The sequence below is a fragment of the Phyllobates terribilis genome, unplaced genomic scaffold (genome assembly GCF_046119375.1).
Source record: "Phyllobates terribilis strain yellow unplaced genomic scaffold, ASM4611937v1 Scaffold_9__5_contigs__length_417890890, whole genome shotgun sequence".
Taxonomy (NCBI): domain Eukaryota; kingdom Metazoa; phylum Chordata; class Amphibia; order Anura; family Dendrobatidae; genus Phyllobates; species Phyllobates terribilis.
In genome coordinates, this window is record NW_027362769.1 from 21,924,730 (window position 1) to 21,945,863 (window position 21,134).

Here is a 21,134-nt window from a genome sequence, read left to right on the forward strand (position 1 = left end):
TCTCCTCAACCTCCTCTCGGTCCTCCACCTGCACCCAAAGTCTGTCTGGTAATGCCACCTGCATTCTAACTGCGCAGAAGGAATCCTGCACACCTCCTTACTATGCTGGCAGCAGGGCTCAAGGCATCAGTGTTTACTTTGAAATGTCTGGGAAATGTGAGTCACACAGCTGAGGAGTTGTGGTCAGCTCTGGAGACCCAGTTTCATGAATGGTTGTCTCCACTGGACCTGCAACCAGGGAAGGCCGTGTGCGACAATGCTGCATCGCCGGGGCAATGTCACACACGTGCCTTGTATGGCTCACGTGTTGAACCTGGTTGTCCATAAATTGTTAGCCCACTATCCCGGACTAGATGGACTTCTGCAGGGGGCACGGTCGCTGTGTGCTCACTACCGCCGTTCGCATCCCGCAGCTCAATGACTTACATCTCTACAGAAGTCGTTGGGCCTGCCAGTTCACCGGCTGAAATGCGATGTGCCGACACGGTGGAATTCAACTCTGACCATGCTGCAGCGACTGTGGCAGCACCGACAAGCCCTGGTGCAATACGTTCTGACGTATAGCCTGGGCCAACGAGATCCAGAGGTGGGGCAAATCACGCTGCAGGAGTGGTCTCAGATCAGGGACCTATGAAGTTGACGCGCCCCCTGGGCCGTGGGGTACCCGGAGCCGGGCCGGTAGACGCTGGGGGTTGTAGTCACTGTGGCGGTGACCCGGTCCGTGATCCAGGGCGGTCAATCCAAGGGTAATTTGTATATATGGGTTTTATAATGTCCGACTACGCCACCTCTGGAGTGGGGCAAAAGGGGCCGCCGCTGCGGAATAGTCCTCTGAAGCTGGTGGTTTTGCAGCAATGGTATTATTACTCACCACAGGAAGAGTGTAGCTTGAGGGCAGTGTGGGTGGATGATGGTGGTTGTAGTGCAGGGAGTCAGTAATGAACACAGAGTCCGTGTGATGCAGTCCCAAGATCTTTACTCACAGTTGTTGCAGTCCAGATTACAGGTACCAGAGCAATCTCACCCGTCGTGCTGTGCGTACTCAGTGAGGGGCTCAGTCCACCCCCAGATAGCTCCAGAGTACTTAGCAGGACCCACTTCTGTGTGTCCTTTCTCTGGCCTTCTACCTGCACCTCACACCCAGTGACACTTCTATCCGGTATCCTCGGGTCTTGGCGGGCGACTTGTGTTCCGTCCCCTGGGTCCTATGTGGCTACCTTCTTAGTGAGACTGGTGTGGACTTTTACCTGCAGTACATGAAATGCTGCAGCCTCCGGTTTCTAGTTGAGCCTTGCTGTTTCTCCGATAGTTGAGGGACTGGTTCCCCTTATCTGGTCTGACCCCTCTACCTCCTGGTAGCAGCAGGAGTACGGGTGGCCTTCTGCACGGCCCATAGCCCTAGGGTCCCTTCGGTTCCTGGAGCCTTCCTGCTCCCACTCCTCTCTTCTCTCCTTCAGTCCTGGGCCTCCCAGGCTAGGCCCGCCTCTGGAGCAGAGCTCATGCCGAGCCTCTGCTCCTGTCACTTTTCCTCCTCTGACTGGCTTGCTCTTTCTAAGATAGCTTCCTATTTATACTCTCCCTGTCATGTGCTCCGCTAAGCTGCTCCCCTAAGCACCCACTACATAGGACCCTTCCACCAGCTAGGGACCTGGGACTGTGCTCTCCCTTAGGAGCAATCTTGCCCTACCCCCACTGCGGGTATGTGTTGGATGCAGGTGTTAGGGTCCCGAGCCATATGCCTTCCTTACCTGAGGGTGAGATACCACACCTCTGGGTGAGATGCAGTAACTCTGTGGCGACTGAACCCTCAGGGGCTCCACACACCCTTCTGCACAGTTTTGAAATGGCGACGAAGATGTTTAGTGCTGATGACGATGCCATTATCAGCATGACTATTCCGGTGATTTACATGCTGGAGCACACACTAAACAGAATTCAGAGTCAGGTGGTGGGACAAGAGGAGGTGGAGGAAGTAGAGGAGGAGTCGTATGCGGAAGGGATAACATCTCCAAGGTCCAGACGGTTGGCAGCACCAAGGCGGCAGGCATGGGAGGGTGGGGGAGAGGGATTAACCAGGGCGCATGGTAGCAGCCAAACTGTTGAGGAAGGTGCAGGAGCCGAGGAAGAAGTGGAGGACGAACTGGCGATGGGCATGGAAGACTCATCAGATGAGGGAGACCTTGATCACATTTCTGTTGTGCGAGGTTGAGGGGAGAGGGCAGAGGAAGGAAGCATGATTCTTACCTCGCTACCAACACAACAAGGACTTGGTCCTCCTGGATGCGCAAGACTCATGAGTGCCTTCTTGCTGCACTACCTGCAACATGACCCTCAGATTGTCAGAATTCGAAGTAATCCCGACTACTGGGTTGCCACACTCTTAGATCCCCGGTACAAAAGTAAATTTGCCGAAATAATTCCTGCCATAAAAAGGGATTGACGCATGCAGGAGTATCTGCAGACGCTGTTGCAGAATCTTACATGTGCTTTTCCACAAAACACCAGTGGTGCACGTAGTGAATCTCACAGTTCTAACTTGCCAACCGTGGGACTGTCGAGTCTTCATCACTCAAACCGTAACAGTAACACAGTATCTGCTGGTAACAGCAATTTTGTGGAATCGTTTCACCACTTTTTTAGACCATCCTTTGCAAGGCCACAGGAGACAAGAAGTCTGACACATAGTCAACGCCTAGAGAGGATGGTGCAGGAGTATCTCCAAGTGAACATCGAAGCCATGACTGTGTCACTGGACCCTTGCTCATTTTGGTATTCCAATCTGGAAAAATGGCCGGAGCTCGCCACTCACGCCTTGGAGATCTTGTCATGCCCTGCAGCCAGTGTTCTCTCTGAACGTGTGTTCAGCGCTGCTGGTGGTGTGCTGACAGATAAGCGCACGCGTCTGTCCACTGAGAATGTAGACAGACTCACGTTCATAAAGATGAACAAATCATGGATTCGCAAGGACTTTTCTACCCCTGTGTTGTCCTTGGGAGACTAAAACCTTGAGGATTTGGTAAAATCACCTCACCAACCGTTTTAAGCAACTGTGGGGCAATTGATGCCACTTAACCCTAGAACGCATGACCATAAAAATCTACACTTTCATATACCTGGGGCCTTTTAGGCTCGTGTGCAAATAACATGGAATAACTCAAACTCAAATGACAAACAACTATATACTTGAAGAATACCTAGAGTTTCAAAATTCTAACTAAAGTAATCTTGCAGAAAATAGAAAACAATTAACAGGGCGGGCCTGCGAGGCCCCAGGTATGCGTTCTAGGGTTAAGTGGTGTCTGTGTCACAATTTTGGGAAAAAATGGAGACTCTTTTTGGAGTCCCCTTGCTGTGTCTTACGTGACATTGGCATCGTCAATTCCAGGTGGGTTGGGTCGCTCCCCCCCTTTTTAACTGTAAGAAACTAGATACACTATGGCTTGGGGTAACACAGATGGTTGAGTCTGATGAGCTCAGAGGTCTGCTCCAAATCTTCAGTGTCTGCTAGTCAGCGTAGAATTTTTAACTGCATCTAGCCTAGGCAATACTTTGGGCGTAGTAGCCCAGCTGCGAAGCAAGCTGCACCGCCTGTGTATCTAATAAGAATTTTTAAATGCATCTAGCCTAGGCAGACTGTGGGGACCCACAACCAAACCCAGACGCTCAGCCCCCCTACCGCCCCCCTTTCCTTGACAATACAATAATGTAACCCTTACAACTGGATGGGTGAGGATCGGTCACAGCTTTATTAACTCTTTATACTCATTCCATTAGAAAGGCATTTTATTTCTAAAATAATTCAGCTTGTTGCAGCATGCCCTGGGTCTCCACTCCGGCAAGTTGGCCAACAAGTGTAACTCTCCAACATGTCCTTTCTATTTCCAGGCCACGGAGGATCCTGCGTACTCGTATGCAGGACTCTGACCCCCACCCATCACTCTTAACGCTTGTTCCACTCCGTCCTGGAGTCCTGACAGGAATATGTCCAGTTCAATATTCATTAAGTGAACAACGTAGGGCCGTATGAGGCCTGCTTTATCTCCTTCCAGTTGTCGGTGTCGTACCACTACACCGCCTCTGTCTCTTCTAAATTTTGCCATCCGAATATTTATTACCCGCCTTGTCCGTTCGATGGCCGTGATGTCTCGCGCACCTTGCCATACCGCTATCGGCACAATCTCTGACCATACTATCGCTAGTTTTGTGAAAAATTCTCTGAAGCGCTCAGTGTCTAGTTTCATTATTGCCATTAGTTATGCGCTGTTATGATGACCTAGGTTGTTTCCCCCGGCCTGTATAACTAAGATGACCGGACATCTTGCCTCTCTCCCTACCTTGATTACCTCCATTAGTACCTGTGGCCATAGCAGGCCTCTAATACCTCTCTAGTTGAAATATGTGTTATGAAACTCTAATTTCCTCCCGCCTGGGCAGACTTTCGCCCTTTTTTCTGCCCAATACATATACGAGTGGCCTATCACCCACACTGTTGGCTTAGCGTCACCTGTAAAAGAAACAAACCACGTTAGGATAACAAGTCCGGTCTTATGTATCTTGCCAAACACGTGGATCGCCATCTCCCTATCCTCTGAACTTCCGTTTCTGACAGTCCTGCTCTTGCTGCTTCCGTGGCCGCGCCTATGCGGAATGAGTGTGTCCCGTAATCTTTGGGGTGGTTCCCTGCCGATGTTATGCATTTATTAAATATAGCTTGGAACTGGTATCTTGATAATGGCATTCCATCAATGTGTGATAGGAAGAAATTACTTTGTGATCTGATGGTTAGATATGTTTTTACTATTGTTACCCAACTCAGTGTACAGTTTGTGGGTTGTAGAAGTACCCAAGTGCCCCTGCCCGCTGGAACCGTTTTCGATTTGTGTATGCGTAGACGTATTGCATTATTGGCTATGACTACGTCCTGGTGTAATAAGCCTCCACTGGTGGTAATTTTGGATTGAGGGACTAATTCGCTTATGCATAGCGCCCCGAAGAAGGCGATCACAAATGCAGTAGACAGTAGTGTTGCTTCAAATTGTGAGTGTCATGTTAATGGTGTTAGGGATATGATGTGAGAAATCAGTTTTAGTGACACGGGACGGGACGTCTACACTCCTGACTTGGCTGACCCCTTTTCCACCCTTTTATGGATTGTCTGATGATGAACCTTTGTCACATCTCCCCAATTCAGTAGTTGGAAGTGAAATGCTACTCCGGTCAGACACCGCTGCGCTGACGCCCCTGATATGCCCCTCATAATTAGCTGGTGGAGAAATTCTATGGTGACTTGTGATCTGGCTTGTTCACTAGTGTTGAGCCACCCCCGTAGTGTTCGAGTTCGGTTCGGTTCGTCAAACACCCGTGTGTTCGCCGAACAGTTCGTCGAACACCTTCGAACACCGATAAAACCAATGGCAGGCAAAAAAAAACACATAGAAACACATAGAAAACACCTTCAAAGGTGTCCAAAAGCTGACAAACTGCTCAGAAGACACAACTAACACATGGAAAAGTGACAAGTACATATAGTTATGCGAAAAGAAAAGAGGTGGAGGAGTAAAGGAGGGGGAGACACAGATATAGGCATGTCATGCCCTTCTAAAATCCAAAAAGTGAGAAGCCGAGACGGCCAGTCCGCTCCTGCCCGTGCCACCTCCGTGTCGCCGGGTTTGTGCCAGAGCCGCGGTGAACCCTGACGGCCAGCCCCCCTCTCCCAATATTGGTGCCTGTCCGCTGGTGGGTCGAGAGAGCCCCCCTGTGGTGGAGGCAGCTCTAAGCTTTTTAATTTAAATTGTCCCTCTAATTTGAATGAATACACTTTAAATCCATTTACAAGGATCTATTGGAGGGCAAGTCTCATGCCAGCAGCCGCGTAATTCCAGCTCCAGTAGCGTCCACTAAAGCTGCTGCAGTTAAAAAGCTTTTATAAGGATCGAGCTCGGCTGTCCACCGCAAGGCATCCTAGTGCCAGTCCCAGCCCCTATGCTTTGGGGTGCCTCCTGATGCTCTTCACTAAGTATCCCGTGGTCCCGAAGCATTTCCTTTGAAAAAATTAAGTGTCCAAACTACAGGTGGTGTAGCTTGCTTAACAGCCGGGATAATCCGCTGACTAGCAGACACTGCTACTAGGCACAAAGTATTTCCTGGGCTAGATGCAGTTAAAAATTTGTAAGTAGATACTCTCGTTGGATGCTGAGAAAGCATTCCATAGAGTCTCCTGGCACGCCATATATGATTCTCTTAAAAAGCTTGGGGTAGGGGTCTAGGGGACCCTTTTATAGCCAAAATCACGGCCCTGCATCACAATACGTCACCTAGGCTGAAGATAAATGGAACTGTAGCACCGAGGGCTCGGTTGCTACAGACGTATTGCACCTCACCCAGAGGTGTGATATCTCACTCTCAGATAAGGATGGAGTGTGGATCAGGACCCGACACCTGCATGCATTACACCACATTGCCGTGGGGCAGGGCGACCAATATGCCCCTGAGATGGGCACGACAGTCCCTGTCCCTGGCTGGAGTGGGGGGAGGGAACACTGAGGAAGGGGAAACCTGCAGTGCTGGAGCAGGGAGGAAGCAGTTCCTGGGTGCATTGAGAAGGGAGTATAAAAGGTGGGCACCATCTTAGTTCAGTGCAGAGAAGTCTGAGCAGAAGTGGCAGGGAGCAGGGGCTCTGCATGAGCTCTGCTCCGGAGGCGGGCCTAGTAACAGAGGCCCAGGCCTGCAAGAGGGAGAAGGAAGAAAGAGGAGCGGAGAAGGCTCCAGGAACGAGGAATGAAGGGATCCCAGGGGTGCGGACGGGCGAGTCGCCACCGCACGCCCGAATCCACCTGCGTGGAGGGGTCAGGCCAAAGGGGGAGACCAGTCCCCGAACTAGTGGAGGCAGGAAACGACCCTCAGCTAGAAACCGGAGGCTCTGACATTTTATGTGGCGCAGCCCCTTGCTCCACCCGCTAGGAAGGCACCACATAGGGTCAGGGAAACTGGCGCCAAGTTTACCAAGAGGAGGCCCGAGGCAGCCGGACAGAAGTGTTGGTAAGAAAGGCCAGACAAAGGACACACAAAGGGGGTCCTGTGAAGCGCTCCAAAGTTATCTGGGAGTTGTCTGAGCCCCTCACCTGGTGAGCACAGTACGACGTGGGCAGCCGTTACCTGCAGACGTGGTCTGGATAATAAGAACTGTGAGTAAAGGCCCTGAACTGCATCACTGACTCCGTGTCGTTACTGCTGCTGCCCTGCACCATCACCCCCATCCTCCGCATACACTGCCCTGAGGCTATACTCCTCCCGTGGGGAGTTATGCTACGCTCTGCTGCACCCACAACACCAGCCTTAGCGGTCTGCCCTGTAGCGGCGGTTCACTCTGACCGCAATCCACGGGTGGCGTAGTCGGACATTTAAACATCAAAACCACATAAATAGTTCCGCCACTGGTTTGACCGCCCTGAGCCACGGAACCGGATCGCCGCCACGAAGACTACAACCACCAGCATCCACCAAAAAGGGTCCGGCTCCGGGTGTCCCAAGGCCCAGGGGGTGCATCAGAACATTTTCATCACCTTTCACAATCACCAATGGGACAAGGCAGGGATGTCCTCTGTCCCCTCTCTTATACATCCTAGTGACGGAGCACCTGCTCTCATCAATTCGCCATAACCCCAATATTAGGTGGATTGAGGTGGGAGGCACCGAGTACAAGTGCTCTCTATTTGCTGATGATGTCCTAGTATATATCACTCAATCACATATATCCATCCCTGCTGTTATGGCTGAAATAGATCACTTTGTTACATGGTAAAATTTTAAAATCAATGCAGCGAAGTCTGAGGCCCTCGATGTCTCCCTCCCTAAATCCATATAGGATTCCATCCAGTCCAACTTTCCCTTTGCCTGGCCCTCACAGGGTATCAAATACTTAGGAATTCCTATTCATAGAGACCTCTCCCATCTATGTTATCTTAATTTTGGGCCCTTTATTGAACAATTCCATACAGACCACGGTTGGCAAGTTAGAACTGTAAGATTCACTACGTGAACCACTGGTGTTTTGTGGAAAAGCACATGTACACCGCGTTCCAAATTATTATGCAAAAAGTGTTTAGGAGTGATAAGGGAAGAATTTGTTTGTTTGTCAGTTAAACTCATTGATGGTGATGTGTGTCAGGGCTCTTTATATCACTGTAAGCAATTGCAGACACCTGTGCTAATTAGTTTGGCAGGTGTGTCCAATAAAGGCAAGACTACTTAAGAAGGCTCTCTCACATTATTAAGCAGCCTACATTTTCTGCCAAAATGGGAAAGAAAAAGGATGTGTCGGCTGCTGAGAAGCAACAAATTGTGGAGTGTTTAGGTCAAGGCATGACTACAATCAACATTGTGCGATGATCAGGATGAAGTGTCTTGGCAATCAAGAAGTATGTAGCTGATTCACAGTACACACGTGTGCGTGCTGATAAGGGCAAATTGAGGACTCTTTCCTACAGGCAATTACGTCAGGTTGAAAGAGCAGCGGCAAAAAAGCCTTGTCATAGCAGCAGACAAGTTTTTGAAGCTGCTTGTGCCTCCAACGTCCCCCGAACAACAAGATGCAGGGTCCTTCAGAGGTTTGCAGCTGTGCATACGCCATCCTGTCGACCTCCTCTATCCACTTCACACAAGCAGAAACGGCTCCATTGGGCCAAACATTACATGAAGACTGATTTCAAAACTGTTTTGTTCACGGATGAGTGCCGTGCAGCGCTCGATGGTCCAGATGAATGGAGTGGAGGATGGCTGGTTGATGGACACCCCACGCAAACACGGCTACAGCGCCAACAAGGAGGAGGTGGAGTAATGTTTTGGGCTGGAATCATGGGGAGAGAGATTGTCGGCCCCTTTAGGATCCCTGAAGGCGCTAAAGATGAACTCCATAATGTATGTGGATTTTCTCAAACAGCACTTCCTGCCATGGTTCAAGAAGAAGAACCGTGTATTTCACAGCAAGATCATTTTTCTGCATGATAATGCACCATCTCATGCTGCACATAAAACATCTGCATCTCTGGCTGATATGGGCATAAAAGGGGACAAACTTATGGTGTGACCCCCATGCTCCCCTGACCTCTACCCTATTCAGAACCTTTGGAGCATCATTAAAAGGAGTGTCTATGATGGCGGGAGGCAGTTCACATCTAAGCAACAGCTCTGGGAGGGTATTCTGTCCTCATGCAAAACAATTGAAGCAGAAACCATCCAAAACCTGACAAATTCAATGGACGAGAGAGTTCAGAAGCTCCTTTCGAACAAGGGGTCCTATGTGAAAATGTAACATCACCTAGAATAAAGTTTTGAGTTGAAAACTGTTTGATTTCAGTTTCTAACAACCTGCTAATGCTTATAATTTCAAAAATGACCATTTTTTTGGTCTTTATTAAAATGAAAAAGTTGATCGAAAAGTTTGGGGGATCTAAGAGTGTGGCAACCCAGTAGTCATGATTACTTCGAATTCTGACAATATGAGGGTCATGCTGCAGGTAGTGCAGCAAGAAGGCACTTATGTGTCTTGCGCATCTCGGAGCCCCAAAATTATTTTCCGGGCTAGATGCAGCTAAAAATTATTTTTAATTTTAAATCTGGTGAAGCTTATTATAGATGGCCTAATAGGATCAGTGCTGCACACTGCTACAAAGCCCAAATTATTTTCCAGTCAAGATACAGATAAACATGATTAGTAATTTGAAAGCTTAAAATGGTTGGTAGGGTGATTTTAACCAATCATCAAGCTTTTACTCTCCCCAGGATGACACAGGGGTAGAAAAGTTGTTTCGGATCCATGATTTGTTCATCTTTATGAACGTGAGTCTGTCTACATTATCAGTGGAGAGCCGCGTGCGCTTATCTGTCAGCACACCACCAGCAGCGCTGAACACACGTTCAGACAGAACGCTGGCTGCGGGGCATGACAAGATCTCCAAGGCGTAAGTGGCTAGCTCCGGCCATTTATCCAGATTGGAAGCCCAAAAAGAGCAAGGGTCCAGTGACACAGTCGTGGCTTCAATGTTTACTTGGAGATACTCCTGTACCATCGTCTCTAGGCGTTGACTATGTGTCAGACTTCTTGTCTCCTGTGGCCTTGCAAAGGATGGGCTAAAAAAGTGGTGAAATGATTCCGCAAAATTGATGTTACCAGCAGATACTGTGGTTCTGTTACGGTTTGAGTGCTGAACACTTGACGGTCCCACGGTTGGCAAGTTGGAACTGTGAGATTCACTACGTGCACCACTGGTATTTTGTGGAAAAGCACATGTAAGATTCTGCAACAGTCTCTGCTGATACTCCTGCATGCGTGCATCCCTTTCTATGGCAGGAATAATTTCTGCAAATTTACTTTTGTACCGGGGATCTAACAGTGTGGCAACCCAGTAGTCAGGATTATTTCTAATTCTCACAATTCGAGGGTCATGTTGCAGGTAGTGCAGCAAGAAGGCACTCATGTGTGTTGCGCATCCAGGAGCACCAAGTCCCTGTTGTGTTGGTGGCGAGGTAACAATCATGCTTCCTTCCTCTGTCCTCTCCCCCCAACCTCGCACAACAGAAATGTGATCAAGGTCTCCCTCATCTGATGAGTCTTCCATCAGTTCGTCCTCCACTTCTTCCTGGGCTCCTGCACCTTCCTCACTAGTTTGGCTGCTACCATGCGCCCTGGTTAAACCATCTCCCCCACCCTCACATGCCTGCCGCCTTGGTGCTGCCGACCGTCTGGACCTTGCAGATGTTAGCCCTTCCGCATACAACTCCTCCTCCTCTACTTCCTGCACCTCCTCTTGTGCCACCACCTGACTCCGAATTCTGTTTAACATGTGCTCCAGCATGTAAATCACCGGAATAGTCATGCTGATAATGGCATCGTCAGCACTAAACATCTTCGTCGCCATTTCAAAACTGTGCAGAAGGGTGCATAGGTCCCTGATCTGAGACCACTCCTCCAGCGTGATTTGCCCCACCTCTGAATCTCGTTGGCCCAGGCTATACGTCAGAACGTATTGCACCAGGGCTTGTCGGTGCTGCCACAGTCGCTGCAACATGTGCAGAGTTGAATTCCACCGGGTAGGCACATCGCATTTTAGCCGGTGAAGTGGCAGGCCCAACGACTTCTGTAGAGATGTAAGTCGCTGAGCTGCGGGATGCGAACGGCGGAAGTGAGCACACAGCGACCGTGCCCTCTGCAGAAGGCCATCTAGTCTGGGATAGTGGGCTAAAAATTGCTGGACAACCAGGTTCAACACGTGAGCCATACAAGGCACGTGTGTGACATTGCCCCGGCGAAGGGCCGCACCCAGGTTTGCAGCATTGTCGCACACGGCCTTCCCTGGTTTCAGGTCCAGTGGAGACAACCATTCATGAAATTGGTTCTCCAGAGCTGACCACAACTCCTCAGCTGTGTGACTCACATTTCCCAGACATTTCAATGTAAAAACCGCCTGATGACGTTGAGCCCTACTGCCAGCATAGTAAGGAGGTGAGCAGGATCCCTTCTGCGCAGTTAGAAAGCTTGTGGCATGACCAGACAGGCTTTGGGTGCAGGTGGAAGACCGAGAGGAGGTTGAGGAGGCAGAAGCAGTGGAGGAAAATGACATAAAGAGGATTGACGCACAACTCGTGGGGACGGCAAGACTTGGACAGCAGCCCCTTGTCCTGCTGTCACCATAGTTACCCAGTGCCCAGTCAGCGACATGTAACGCCCCTGTCCATGCCTACTCGTCCAAGTGTCTGTGGTGAAATGCACCCTGTCACACACAGAGTTTCTCAAAGAAGCGGTGATGTTGTGTGCGACATGCTGGTGGAGCGCAGGCACACCTTTCTTTGAGAAGTAGTGCCGACTGGGCATCTGGTACTGGGGCACTGCGACGGACATAAGGTCTCGAAAATCCTCTGTGTCCACCAGGCGGAAAGGCAGCATTTCTGTAGCCAAGAGCTTGCAGATGGTGAAATTCAACCTCTTAGCTTTCTCATGGCTAGGAGGAAATGGTCTTTTACTTGTCCACATCTGAGGGACCGAGGGCTGGCTATTGTGCTTAGACGGGGTTGATAAGGGTGTCCCCGGCAAACTGCCGGTCTGTGAGGAAGATGCAGGCGGACATGTTAGGTTGCCTTGATCCAAAGGTGGTGCTATCGATGTCGGACAGCGCTCAACACCAGCTGGTGTTACCACCTCCAAAGAAAATGATTACCTGCCAATCACGCTGGCTGTTGCGGGTAAAGAGGTGGCAGGTCTGCGCCCCAAAACAGGTGTGACTGCTGTCCCCCCAGTCACAGAGGATGAAGAGGCCGCGGATGCACAAGATATGGCAGACGGTGGTTGGCCCGGCCGGCTAGACCGCATTGTAGCACACTGAGCTTCCCACTGCAACTTATGCTTCATGTCCATGTGCCGGTTCATGCATGAAGTACTCAAACTATGTATTTTTTGGCCTCTACTTAGCTTTTACTGACAAATGTTACAGATAACACGAGTTGGGTCATCTTTATCGATCTGAAAAAATGCCCAGGCTATGCAAGGCTTAGCACCCATGCGACCTGAAGAGCCACCACGACTTGTGGTGAGAGGCAGAGTTGTGTTTGAGGATGCAGTTGTTGACGTGCTTCCAGTACTACGTCTCTGTCCAGGAAGGCGCAACCTGACCTCGTCGTCACTAGCATCTTCCTCCACCTCCTCTGCTGACCTCATCTCTTGGCTGAATGTGGGTTGACAGTAAGTGGGATCTCCGACCTCATCATCATCACCCTGTGCGTTATCACACCCGTCGTCCTCAGAGCCAACCTGTTCCTGCCCTGACAAAAAACTAAAGTTGTCGCTCCAATCAGGTATTTGAGTCTTATCATCGTCTTCCTCATTGTCTCCACCAACAGGAGTTACAGTTTGGGAATGAGGGTCTACATTATGGTCAGAACCTTCTGCGTCTGGTCCTGGATCCGACTCATAAAGATTCTGGGCATCAGTGCAGATCATTTCCTCGTCTGGATTCACAGAAGCGCTGGAGTCGACCTCTGATTCCCAGGCTATAGTATGAGTAAACAGCTCTGCAGACTCAACCATCTGTTCTACCTCATACTCAGACGGGCAGCTGGAGATTTGGGAGCTGTGAGGAAGCAAGTGCGATTTGGGTGACACCTTTGAGGACTGGAGTATTTGTGATGTTGAAGTTGATGTGGAGGAGAGCCCACTTAAAGGAGCACTTGATATCCGTTGAAGCACCTGCTGTTTTTGTGCCTCATCTGGAATTTGTAGCGATTGGCGTGGCCGTAAGAAAGGGATCTTATCACATTGTCCGCTAAAAGAAGTAGACATTTTAGTTTGGCTGGAAGATGGTCTTTCTTCTGCACCTACCCCACGGACACAACCTTTTTTCCCCTTCCCAACATGCCTATTCCCCTTTCCACCAGCAGCAGGCCTTTTTCCACTCATTTTGGTGGTTAACTAATTCACAACTCTGGAGTTGTTTGCACAAAAAAACAATGGATGGTAACCGAGCAGAGCTGAGTGGCCAAACTGTGGTATTAGGCCAAAACTATTGGCTGGGTTAGATGCAGAAAAAAATTATTTTTAATTTGCAACCTGATGGAGGTCAGTATAGATGGACTAATAGACCAAGTCCCACACACCGCTAGAAGCCCAAATATTTTTTCAGAGCTAGATGCAGAAAATTTTTTTATTCAATTTGCAACCTGATGGAGGTCAGTATAGATGGACTAATAGACCAAGTCCCACACACCGCTAGAAGCCCAAATATTTTTTCAGAGCTAGATGCAGAACATTTTTTTATTCAATTTGCAACCTGATGGAGGTCAGTATAGATGGACTAATAGACCAAGTCCCACACACTGCTAGAAGCCCAAATATTTTTTCAGAGCTAGATGCAGAAAAAAATTATTTTTAATTTGCAACCTGATGGAGGTCAGTATAGATGGACTAATAGACCAAGTCCCACACACTGCTAGAAGCCCAAATATTTTTTCAGAGCTAGATGCAGAAAAAAATTATTTTTAATTTGCAACCTGATGGAGGTCAGTATAGATGGACTAATAGACCAAGTCCCACACACTGCTAGAAGCCCAAATATTTTTTCAGAGCTAGATGCAGAAAAAAAATATTTTTAATTTGCAACCTGATGGAGGTCAGTATAGATGGACTAATAGACCAAGTCCCACACACTGCTAGAAGCCCAAATATTTTTTCAGAGCTAGATGCAGAAAAAAATTATTTTTAATTTGCAACCTGATGGAGGTCAGTATAGATGGACTAATAGACCAAGTCCCACACACCGCTAGAAGCCCAAATATTTTTTCAGAGCTAGATGCAGAAAAAAATTATATTCAGTTTGCAACCTGATGGAGGTCAGTATAGATGGACTAATAGAATGATGCTATGCCCAAAAGATTTTACTTCACTAGGTGCAGTAAAAAAATTGGTATTCTATACACAGGTGGTATATCTTGCAACACAGATAGGCTACTCCACTGACTAACACACTCTGCAATAGGCCAAAAAGGATTAGCTTTGCTAGATTCAGCCAAATGCTGTGAAAAAAACTTGCACAGCACTGGCACAGACCTGCCTGGCAAAAACTGATAGGAACTGATGTAACCTAGTCCTGAAAAGGACTCCAATTACAATTAGTCTTTACTCCCACAATCTATCTATTTAAGAGCACAGACCTGCCTGATAAAAGTCGTAGGAAATGCTGTAACCTAGTCCTTAAAAGGACTGCAATCACAACTATTCCCTACTCCCAAGCTATCTGTATATTTGTGCGAAAATTGGCTTGAAATTAACAAGGTATAGCGCACACAGCAACAGCGGTGCCGTCTAACACGCAGCTGCAGCAGTGAGAAAATGGTGGCGACGGGGAAAATGGCTTGGTCTTATAGGGCAAGGACATGTGACATACACTGCCAATCACACATGCCCTTGCTTGTGTGAAAAAAAGCACTTCGCTCCGTGTGTGCGCTGCTGATAGGCTGACAGATTGCACCTCCCCACTGCAAATGCGGGAAAGAGAAAAAAAAATGGAGATCTTCATTGTTCCTGCAGAGATCCATCCCCTGCCCCTCCCCCCGCCCCGCTGTACACTCAAACTGCGTATTAACATTAATTTTCATCATTACTGAGAAAAAATCCAGTTATGATTTTGGTGCACGAACAGTTATCGAACATAACCTCGAACAGCCGAATTTTTCTCAAATTGTTCGTGTTCGCCGACCGGCTCGAACACCGCCCAAAACAGCTCGAATTTGAGATTGGCGAACAGTTCGAGTAGAACAACGCTCATCTCTATTGTTCACATTGGTCAACCCGTCTGCCTGCTACTAGTCGTGTCCACTCTTCCCATGCCTTACCGTATGCTTGCCACGTCGACGGGGCAACTGACGCTCTGATTAATGGCATCAACTATTCGCCACTAGATCCCATAGGGAAGGTGGGCAACTGTTGCCCGATGGGTGGGCGTTGTGGAAGAGCTCTGTGAAAATCTGCCAATTGAATTGTTATAAAGCGTTAGCAGCAGCTTTAGAACCCTCAGCATAGTGGCTAGCGCGGACCTATACATTGTGTTTTAGGCACAGGAATGCTAGCCTGGGTAGTAGGCCTAGCACTGGGGGAGACGATGATGCCATCTTATTAATGCAGTGCGCTAGGCTGGTGTTTTTTGCTAAGAAGTGTATATTTTTGAAAGCCAGGCGCGCGCCCCATATTTCTATTGCTACCACTATTGGGAAGAAAAATTATTTTCAGGGCTAGATGCAGCTAAAAATTATTATTAATTTAAAAGCGGGTGGAGCTTGGTATAGATGGACTAATACAATGAGTCCCACACACTGCTAGAAGGCCAAATATTTTTTCAGAGCTAGATGCAGATAAAAATTATTTTTCATTTGCAACCTGATGGAGGTCAGTATAGATGGACTAATAGAACAAGTCCCACACACAGCTAGAAGTCCAAATATTTTTTCAGAGCTAGATGCAGATCAAAATTATTTTTAATTTGCAACCTGATGGAGGTCAGTATAGATGGAGTAATAGAGAAAGTCCCACACACTGCTAGAAGGCCAAATATTTTTTCAGAGCTGGATGCAGATAAAAATTATTTTTAATTTGCAACCTGATGGAGGTCAGTATATATGGACTAATAGAACAAGTCCCACACACAGCTAGAAGCCCAAATATTTTTTCAGAGGTAGATGCAGAAAAAAATTATATTCAGTTTGCAACCTGATGGAGGTCTGTATAGATGGATTAATAGAACAAGTCCCACACACAGCTAGAAGCCCAATATTTTTTCAGAGGTAGATGCAGAAAAAAAATATATTCAGTTTGCAACCTGATGGAGGTCAGTATAGATGGACTAATAGAGAAAGTCCCACACACTGCTAGAAGGCCAAATATTTTTTCAGAGCTAGATGCAGACAAAAAATTATTTTTAATTTGCAACCTGATGGAGGTCAGTATAGATGGACTAATAGAGAAAGTCCCACACACAGCTAGAAGCCGAAATATTTTTTCAGAGGTAGATGCAGAAAAAAATTATATTCAGTTTGCAACCTGATGGAGGTCTGTATAGATGGATTAATAGAACAAGTCCCACACACTGCTAGAAGGCCAAATACTTTTTCAGAGCTAGATGCAGAAAAAAATTATATTCAGTTTGCAACCTGATGGAGGTCAGTATAGATGGACTAATAGAACAAGTCCCACACACAGCTAGAATCCCAAATATTTTTTCAGAGGTAGATGCAGATAAAAATTATTTTTAATTTGCAACCTGATGGAGGTCAGTATAGATGGACTAATAGAACAAGTCCCACACACAGCTAGAAGCCCAAATATTTTTTCAGAGGTAGATGCAGAAAAAAATTATATTCAGTTTGCAACCTGATGGAGGTCTGTATAGATGGATTAATAGAACAAGTCCCACACACAGCTAGAAGCCCAATATTTTTTCAGAGGTAGATGCAGAAAAAAAATATATTCAGTTTGCAACCTGATGGAGGTCAATATAGATGGACTAATAGAGAAAGTCCCACACACTGCTAGAAGCCCAAATATTTTTTCAGAGCTAGATGCAGAAAAAAATTATATTCAATTTGCAACCTGATGGAGGTCAGTATAGATAGACTAATAGATTGATGCTATGCCCAAAAGATTTTACTTCACGAGGTGCAGTAAAAAAATTGGTATTCTATACACAGGTGATATATCTTGCAACACAGATAGGCTACTCCACTGACTAACACACTCTGCAATAGGCCAAAAAGGATTAGCTAGATTGCTAGATTCAGCCAAATGCTGTGAAAAAAACTTGCACAGCACTGGCACAGACCTGCCTGGCAAAAACTGATAGGAACTGATGTAACCTAGTCCTGAAAAGGACTGCAATTACAATTAGTCTTTACTCCCACAACCTATCTATTTAAGAGCACAGACCTCCCTGATAAAAGTCGTAGGAAATGCTGTAACCTAGTCCTTAAAAGGACTGCAATCACAACTATTCCCTACTCCCAAGCTATCTGTAGATTTGTGCGAAAATTGGCTTGAAATTAACAAGGTAAAGCGCACACAGCAACAGCGGTGCCGTCTAACACGCAGCTGCAGCTGTGAGAAAATGGTGGCGATGGGGAAAATGGCTTGGTCTTATAGGGCAAGGACATGTGACATACACTGCCAATGACACATGCCCTTGCTTGTGTGAAAAAAGCACTTCGCTCCGTGTGTGCGCTGCTGATAGGCTGACAGATTGCACCTCCCCACTGTAAATGCGGGAAAGAGAAAAAAAAATGGAGATCTTCATTATTTCTGCAGAGATCCATCCCCTGCCCCTCCCCCCACCCCGCTGTACACTCAAACTGCGTATTAACATTAATTTTCATCATTATTGAGAAAAAATCCAGTTATGATTTTGGTGCACGAACAGTTATCGAACATAACCTCGAACAGCCGAATTTTTCTCAAATCGTTCGTGTTCGCCGAACGGCTCGAACACCGCCCAAAACAGCTCGAATTTGAGATTGGCGAACAGTTCGAGTAGAACAACGCTCATCTCTACTGATGTGTCTAAACAGTGGAAACCCCCCACAAGTGACATTTTTGAAACTAGACCCCTTAGTAAACTTATCTAGATGTGTGGTGAGCACTTTGAACCCCCAGGTGCTTCACAGACATTTATAACAAAGAGCCATGAAAATAAAAAATCTAATTTTTTCCACAAAAATGAACTTTTAGCCCCAATTTTTTTATTTTATCAAGGATAACAGGAAAAAATTGACTGAAAAAGTTGTTGTGAAATTTCTCCCGAGTACATTATTACCCCATATGTGGGGAAAAAACACTGTTTGAGCGCACAGCAAGGTTCGGAAGGGAAGGAGCAGCAGTTGAATTTTTGAACGCAAAATTGGCTGGAATTGAAAGCGGACGCCATGTCGCATTTTGAGTGCGTAAACAGCAGAAATACCCCACAAGTGACTCCATTTTGGAGACTAGACTCCTCAGTGAACTTATCTAGATGTGTGGTGAGCACTTTGAACACCCAAAATTTTATTTTCATCAGGGTAACAGGAGAAAATTTACCTCTCATTTTGTTGTGCAATTTCTTCTGAGTACGCCAATACCCTACATGTAATTGGGAACTACTTTTGAGGCATAGTGCAAAGGTCAGAAGGGAAGGAGCACTATATTATAATGCAGATTTTACTGTTATGGTTTGAGGGTGCCATGACCAACTAAGAGATCCCCTGAGATGCCATAATAGCAGAATTCCCCATAAGTGACCTCATTTTACAAGGTACACCTCTCAATGAACTCATTTATGGGTGCAGTGATCATATTGACACCACAGGTGTGTCAGAATTTTATACCATTGGGCAGTGAAGAAAAAATAATTACATTTTCACCGGAAAAAGTTTGTTTTAGCCCAAGATTTTACATTTTCAAATGGGGATAATGGATAAAACTGGCACTAAAATTTGTCCCACAATTTCTGCAATACCTCATATGTGGCTGTACAGTACTGCTTAGCTACATGGTGACACTCGGGAGGGACAGAGCGCTATTTGCCTCCTGAAGCGCACATTTTCCAAGAATAATTTGTGGACTCCATAAACAGAGACCCTAAATGCTAGAAGAGCAGAATCCCCCCTCAAGTGACCCAATTTTGGAAATTATACCCCTGCCAAACATGTGGATGCTAAATGTGATATAGGAACACTCTGGAGCTCAGAAGGGCGTGGAGGCATTAGAATTTTGGAGCACAGAATTTGCTGAATTTCTTTGGGGGGCGAGAAGCCATTTCACTTTTCCAGAGCCTTTGTGCTACCAGTAACGTGGAAGTCACCTATATATACATTGACAGATGATGCATCTGAGTGGTTTTTTTTTTTTGTGGATTGAGTTGCAGCTTTTATTGGGAACATTTTACATAACATTTAGGATCACATTTATTCAGCGTGCTACGCTGAGCAATTGCTTTGGGGTTTCCATCTTAATCACTGAGTGACGTGATTCAGGTGATACCCCCCAGTGGATCCATTCACTATAATGAGGCAGCAGAGTTACTCTGGACTCTGTTTTGCCTCTGTTCAGTGTTGTCCTTCTTTTAAGAGGTGCACAAAACTGCATCCAACCGCACTTTTATGTATTCTGAAAGCTGTAACTTTTTATTTTTCCGCTGATGGAGCTGTATGGCAGCTTGTTTTTTGTGGGACAAGATGACATTTTCAGCGGTTCCACTTTTTTCCAGTGGTATGATGATAAAGCATCTTTTGCCTTATTTTTTTTTTCTGCGTTCACTGAAGGTGTTAATTAGTGTGACACTTTTATAGGTCGGGTCTTTCCGGAGGCGGCAATACCAAATATGTGTACTTTTTAAAAAAAATAAAAATGTGTATTTATTAGTGTAATATTATTATTATTATTATTATTATTATTATTATTATTATTATTATTTTGTAATATTTTCTACATATTTTTACAATTTTATTTTACCATTTTTTTTAACTTTTTTACTTAGTCCCTTTATGAGACTTTCACTTTTTTTCCTTTGATCACAGGTATAATGCATTGCAATGCACTAGATTGCAGTGGATTATACCTATAGTGAACATGGTCTTAGCAGCTTTCCATAGCTTGGTGACACGGGGGTCATTATGACGACCCCTAGTCACCATGGCTCCCAACCCTCTGCCTGCCTCCTGAATGCTGAGATCACGCTCGGTCATAGCATTCAAAGGGTTAACAGCCAGGGACGGTGAAGACACCGCTCCTAGCTGTTTAGTGCCAGAACTTAGCCACTGGCAGTACTGACCTCCAGCACTGATCGGGCAGGAGGTGCTGATATTACAGCATCTCCTGTGTGATCATGCTGAGATTAGATTGACTAACCGATCGCAGCAATCTGAGTGCAGGGACCAACAGCTTCACTCCCTGCACCGCTTCACAAGCCGATCAGCTGTCTTTGACAGCTGTTGGCACGAAACTGTCATTGCGTGTTTACACGCAGTGACAGTTTAAATACATGACGGGAATAACCCGTCATGGTGCGCGAACTAGCATCCGGCCATGACGGGTTATCCCCGTCAATGAGCGTTTTGGGGTTAATGGTTACATTGTTGATGATTTATTCCAAATTCAAGGTACACTTACCTAACATGACCACCACAGCATTTTGTAATGATATGCCATTCAATTTGGTTTGCACTTAGTAGGACCATCATATGTGTTGCAACAGGACAATGATCCAAAATACACATCCAGGCTATTTAAATTCTATGTCATCAAAAAGGAAAGGGATGGAGTTCTGTACAAGATGTAAATCACCCAACCTGAACTCAACTGAGATGGTTTGTGATAATTTGGACTGCAGAGTGTTGGCAAAGTAGCCAACAATTGTTCAGTACCTCTAGGAACACCTTCAAGACTATTGGAAAGCCATTCCAAGTAACTACCTGATGAAGCTGCTAAAGTGAATGCTTAAGGGGTTTAAAGCTGTTATGTGATTAAAATGTGGGTACTTTGAGCAATCTAAGGCACAACACATAATCTGGATTGTTTCACATGTGTTTCTTTACTTCTGCTTCCACATGGTTTAATTTCTGGTTTTGCAGCC

General features: G+C 46.5%; 1 protein-coding gene across 1 annotated transcript in view; it reads right to left on the reverse strand.

The window, feature by feature from the left end:
* Window positions 1-21,134, reverse strand: part of LOC141161492 (carboxypeptidase O-like) — a 421,709-nt gene that overhangs the window by 319,007 nt on the left and 81,568 nt on the right. The window lies entirely within an intron of this gene.